The following is a 6753-nucleotide window of genomic DNA, read 5'->3' as shown; positions in this document are numbered from 1 at the left end:
CGTTGGATCGGGCTTATTTATAGCTGAAATAGGGCTCACCGGAAACCCAGAAAAACTCTATCTCACGTGACCTTATCACAAAGCCACGATTGGACGTAATGCCCCCTTAGCAAGCAGAACATGGGGACAATTGCCGCACAAATAAGAACCAATCAGGATGGTGGACAGAAGGGTCCAAGGCAACCGAAGGCTAGATGTTAGCAGCTTCGTTATCATTTATGATTGAATGCCCGAGAGAGAGGTTTCACTACAGATTCATAACTCCGTGATTTCATCGTTACCTGCCCACATCGCTCTCTAGTGAGCACATCATTTGTGTACAAGACATTTAAAAACCCAGCTCTATTTCTTTCTCTGTCTGTTTCTCTCCTCATTTCTATATGCTTTCATGCATCTTCAGTTCTGGGTCTTTACATCACGTATATCTTCTTCTTTGCCTACTTTACCCTTTGCATATTAAGCGCTCTATTATTTCTCTTTCATCACAACCTACCATTACATTTTAAACCCTCTTTGATTTGATCCTTACAATTCTCTTTCGCGCATATCGTATTTAATCTTAATCTCTATTTAACCATAATATTTCCTTCCATATTCTGACACAATTTCTCACGGTACTCCTACTGTCTGATTTTAAAAATTTCCTCAGGAATTTCGATTTTGTATTTTCTTTCACTTCTTTTCTTTTCTGTTTTTTTCTCATTTCCTTGGATTCTTTCCTTCTATTTTGTTTTCTTTACTAAAAAAACAAGAAAAATCTGTTATTTTCATTTTGTCAGTCTTCTCAGTTCATTAATTCAGTTGTCATGTTTCCTCTTTCATTTATTCAATTAATATGTTTCTCGCAATTCTTTTTATTTCTTCTGAGTTAATTAACTCCTATATTCACGCAAATATTTTCTAAATAATTGTGTAGGAGTAAGTCCTTGTTCCTGTCTGACTGAACAATAGTGTTCATTTTAATTGTTTCATACACAACATTATTCGATATTGTGTTTTGTTTAATAACACTATAATTTTTCGTGATGTCTGCTTACGTTTCTGAATTTGCCAATGTTGATAGCTTTATTGTTGTTTTAACAAATAATGCTCTTACTTCCATAACTGCATCTATTACCAATTGATAATTTTCTTTTTCTCTCCCGGATATGTCAATCATTGACTGAGAGCCACACTTCACATTCTAACACGCAACGTTTGTCGTTGTTTAGCAACGGATCAGTCTCAATCGACCACATGCAGTGGTGTGATGTGGGTGTGTTAAATTTTCAAGAAGCCTTTATGTAGTCGCTCGATTTCCTAGAAATAGCAGTCAACTCTCCCCAAACTTTACTCAGTCGATGTAGAAATGTACCATATAACTCAATTCTCATTTTCCTTTCAAAAGTTGAAACAAGTAATAAGCGTATCTCGGATTTTCGTCCAAAACAAACTTTTTAGAGCAAATTCTTGACAATCCAGTTCGTTTTAGTTTTGGTGTAAACGTTTTGAACATCTACAAAAAATTTTCTGCACAACAATAAGCTCTCCATCCGAGATTATTCTATCTTTATTTTTAAGGAATCAGGCACTTTTTGAAATTAACAAAAGTGTTGCAATCGTTACCAATCCTAACTTTAAATCCCATCTTAACCCTAAACCCAAACCTAACCAAACCCAAACCTTAATCACTAATATATATAATAAATCGTATATAATTTTATTGAACATTATTGATGTAGTTAAACGCATGCAGAAAACCAAAATAACTCAGACCGACCAGAATTTGGATTGAAAATGTCTTTCGGACCGTAAACTCCAGGATTCTTAACAATATTTTGCATTTGGAGTAAAAAGGGCACAGTAAATATTCCTCACCGACCAAGTGTTTTTAACTCTGATAAAAATAATTAACTTGCAAAGGCTATGACCACGCAACTATAAACAGGGCCGGCACTAGGAAGTGCGGGGCCCAATTAGAGAATTGTCAGAGGGGCCCTTCTACTCTACAAAAACTGAAGATTGATGTTTCATGCTTCGTGTAGTACGCCAGCCCCAGTCAAAAAGCGTCGATGGTTTGAGGTTCCACCATTAGCTACAATGATATGAAAATTCATCTTAGTGTCCTTTGCTCGAGTGTGTGCGTGGCGCACAATTTGAACAAATCTGTCCAACTGGCTTAAAACCGGCCCTGCTGTGAATAGATAGCACAAGAAGATTCACTTCACCAATTCAAAGGGGAAATGTACTGAGTAACTGAGGAATGTTTTCGTTAGCTGAACGTACTGAGAATGCTTTTACAAACTTGGAGAAAGCAAAAAATTAAAAAAACATTCCAATCAATCAATTAATAGGTGTAGCTATTAATAGGGGAGCAAGGAGACCAACCGCTCCCAACGAGCAGTTTTCGAAGTTGGTGCCTTTTATAAAACGTATAGTCAATTTACTTAAAAATTGTTTGGTATGTGTCTCAACGCCCTTTTTTTTAAATATGTGGTCTGATCAATAAGTATCCGGACTGTTGCTATACTAACGAAGCTAAAGCACGCAGAGTGAAACCGCTTGGCACAGATTGACCTTGAACTCTGCTGTACATGCGCACTAAGTTTTAACGTTCTAGCTCACTTCCGCTGTTTACAGCAGTGCTGGGAAGGAACGTGAATAGCCATTGATTGCCGCATTGACCATGACAGAGAAAGTTCAGCAAAGAATCTCCATCAAATTTTGTCAAAAGCTTGGCAATACCTGCTCAGAGGCCTACGTAAAGATTTCAAAAAGTATTCATCGTTCTCAACACAATCAAGGAGATCTTGTGCAACTGAAACCCGAGTGTCCTTTTGGTCAGCTGAAAGCAGTTTTGACACAAACTTGGCAGACACGCGTCTCATACCCAAATCTTCAATGATAATGGACTGAACTGAACCATAATTAATCTGCACATCCTCTGATAACTCACGGATGGTGATTCGACGACTTCCCCTCACGGTTGCACGCGCATTTGCGATGTTTTTTTCAGTTCTGCTGTCTGCGGGTCTCTCAGAACGTTCGTCACTATCAACATTTTTTCGCTTATACACTCTTCTCCATACACTTTCTGCAACCTTGCATAGGCCTCTGAGTAGGTATCGTCATGACAACTTTCTCTGTCATGGTCAATACGACGATCATACGCTACACACGTTCCTTCCAAGCACTGCTGTAAATAGCGGAAGTAAGTTAGAACGTTAAAACTTAGTGCGTATGCACAGCAAAGTTCAAGGTCAATCTGTGCCAAACGGCTTCATTCTGCGTACTTTAGCTTCGTTACTATAGCAACAGTTCGGATACTTATTGGTCAGACCTCGTACGCTTGCTCACCTTAACTTTAGAACGCCCCTGATCCTACGTTGGATCTTCCCCCACATCTAAAAAAAAAGTCCGCAGTTTTTGCTATTGATTTCGTTATATTGCTTATTTCAACCAAATTGTTATCATTGCCCGTCAACTTCGCTTGGTACCGCCACCAGGAATACAAGCCATATTTCCTGAGTTGATTAATTCAGTCGTTTACCTATCGTTATACTACTTTTAAATTATAGGACCTATGTAGCCAAGAAAAATATAAAGAAAGATTGTTTGCTATACGCTCAGCACATCCAGCATGAATTCTTATGCCACAGGTCGCCTTCGTTTTGTACAAAACAACTATGTATGACCATACAGTTAGCTTATTCCCTATCAGTTTACGAATGAGGTTATCCTTGTGTCCTTATTTCTTTAGTTGTTTTGCAGTCAACTCTCTGCACGGGGAACAGTGTATAAGAGTTCTAGCCAGATTCGAAACCTGAACTTGTGATCCCACAAAACAGAATTCAGCATATCTGCAAAGCTACATTGAAAAACACTAGTTAATGTTCTTGTTACTGTTTTTATTTCTCTTGAGCCAAAAGCCTTTTTTCATTTGGTCTCAGTCGACAAATTAGATGTGTCCATTTGATCTTTATATTTCATAAGTCATCTTTGTAAAGGTGGTTATAAAAGTGAAATATTTTAGCCAGCTGGCGTCTCGCGTATGGCAATCGAGACGGAAACATATCTGAGATAACATTCACTACCCGGCTACGGCCACCAGTAGCAGTGGCCATCACCACCATTGCTGTCATTACATGGCAGCAATAGCAGACATCATCGCCGTCCTAAAATTTCACCTGTTGATTCCTTTTGTCAAGAAATGATATATATAACTTGCTTCGCGCGCGTGCACACACACACACAACTATGTATGTCGACAAAACATTCTGAGGTTTAATATATATACACTTTAAGCTCAGTAAGAAGAGACAATAAAATTTCGTTCGTTAGAGTTTTCTTTACCGTTTACTACCCTAAAACATTTTTTAAAGTCGGTTGTGGCTCATTTCTTGTAAGCAAATTCTTGTAAGCTTTTAATAAAAAATAAATTTATTGCTCAGTTCTTACTTCTCAACCACAACTAACATGCAATAACTACTTTAAGCACCTCTGAAGATTAGTAACTAACCAGAATCTCTCCTGTAATACAATCTGATTTTAACTCCAGAAAGAAATATTGTAATAGGATTTCCAAATAGAATATATAATTCTAGATGTGCTTTTGCGAACACTGTGTGATGTTTATATTTTTCGCATATCATGTGACAAGAAATAAAATGCGTAAAACATAGAGGAAAAGCTTTTGTTTGCACGGAAATAAGATTCATGCTGTAAGCAAAATATGTTTTCACAAAACATAGCGAACGATGTTTTATTGTTTCCACGGAAGTTTAATCATTTTTGAATGGAGAAATACGTCTTCTTTGAGGTGAGACTTAATTAAATGTAAGATCTGTTGCTTCATGGTAGTAGTGAACAAAATATGCAATCAAACTACCGATCACTTGACAACAACGATTTTGTTACTAGGGTAAAAGCATGTGTTTTAGACTAAATCGAGGATGCTGATTCCGAATCTGCACTCAGAATTGTTCTAGCACGTCAGGATTTTGAGTTATGCTCATGCACAAAATTATAACTATATTTTCGGCTAGATATAGGCCATATTATAAAATTTGCTGAAATGAAAGAGGTCTTAATTCAAAATTAAAGAGACAACAGCAATAAAACAAACGACGAGAAAGTTCATTATTTAGTTTAGCAACAGATGGCGTTGACGTATTGTGTGCAAACGCCAAATACGTTAGTTTGTTCTCAGTGTCGTTTGCGCTGCCGTCACGTGTGGTATGTGTATCTCTCGCTCTGCGTGATTACTGTTTTAACTGGGTTCATTGTGTTAAATCATGAATAGGAGAGGCTGTGTGAAATCACTGAGATAACTTTTGTTATATCTGTAGAAAATTTGCTCCACGTGACCAGCGGAAGAACATTATCACCAAATTAAAAACTGCCTATAAATATTATTTCAGGTGTAAATTTGGGGACCAAGACAAGAGGTGGGCACTTCATATATGCTGCAGCGTGTTACTCAGGGCTTACACAGAGGCTGAATGGAAAGTGGAAGGGAATGCCTTTTGCTGTACCAATGGTATGGCATGAGCCAACCAATCATGTCTCTGATTGTTACTTTTGCATGACTAGTATTAGTAGTGTTTCAAAGAAAACCAAAGCAAACGTTGTGTATGCAGATTGTAACTCAGCTCTAACACCGGTCCCACATGGCTTCAAGAACCCTGTCCCAGTTTCCATCTCACATGATTCACTTCAAGACCACGACATGTCGCACAGTGAACCCCCTGATTCTCCTATTGATGAAGAGTACGTAGTTGATTCTAAGAAAAAAGAGCCATGTTTGTTTAATCAAGAACATTTGAATGATTTACTAGCATTGTCAAAGGAGAAGGCAGACGTTTTGGGATCCAGACTATAGCAACGGAATCTCCCACAACAAGGTACGAAAATTTTCATTTTCCGTTCTCACCTTGAAGGCTTATCTATCTTTTTCGAGCAAGAAAATAAAGCTTGTTTAGTACTGATGTTAATGCACTCATGCAAAAACTGGGACATGTGCATGTGGCTAACGAATGGAGACTGTTTATAGACTCGAGTAAAGCTAGCCTCAAAGCTATGCGTTGTTACATAATGGTAATGAAAAACATTCCATTCCTGTGGGTCATGTTATCGGTATGGAAGAAACTTATGAATCGATGGAACTCATTCTGAAAGGAGTTAATTATTCAGTTCATAAGTGGAATATTTGAAGTGATGTAAAAGTGATTTCCCTCCTCCTAGGACTGCAGCTGGGGTATACCAAAACTATGTGTTTCTTGTGTGTTTGGAACAGCTGCGACGACAGCAATTATTACACTGTAAAAGACTGGCCTAAAAGAGATGAGCGCATAGTTAGTTGGTACAATGTGCAGCATATGCCACTAGTAGACCCACAAAAGATCTTTCTACCATCCCTTCACATCAAGCTCATCCTCATGAAAATCTTCATAAAAGCAATGATACGATGGCTGTGACTTTAAGACCCAGTCTCCTAATAGGGGCCTTAACTCCCACATTTTAGTGCTTTATTTTTCAGGAGCAAAAACCTTTGAATAGGTTTTATAAGATTTGGATTTTGGAATCTGGGCATAGAGATGAGTAGTATGGGATAAATATGTCATGATTAGAATTTTTGTTAGGGTGTGTAAAGAGGGAAAGAACCCTCATTAAAATTCTTAATCTGCAATTTTGATGAAATTCGAATCATAGGTATTCCACTTCATTAGAGAAAATATAAAAGAAAAGTCTAATTCGTCAATTCCATGTGACAAG

At 37.7% G+C, this 6753-nt stretch overlaps 1 protein-coding gene across 1 annotated transcript in view; it reads right to left on the bottom strand.

Moving 5' to 3' along the window:
- Positions 1-6753, bottom strand: part of LOC106881668 (protein PIF) — a 49564-nt gene that overhangs the window by 17953 nt on the left and 24858 nt on the right. The window lies entirely within an intron of this gene.

This window comes from Octopus bimaculoides, chromosome 14 (assembly GCF_001194135.2).
Source record: "Octopus bimaculoides isolate UCB-OBI-ISO-001 chromosome 14, ASM119413v2, whole genome shotgun sequence".
Lineage (NCBI taxonomy): Eukaryota > Metazoa > Mollusca > Cephalopoda > Octopoda > Octopodidae > Octopus > Octopus bimaculoides.
Note: the sequence above shows the minus strand (reverse complement) of the source record. Positions and strands in the feature narration are given on the sequence as shown.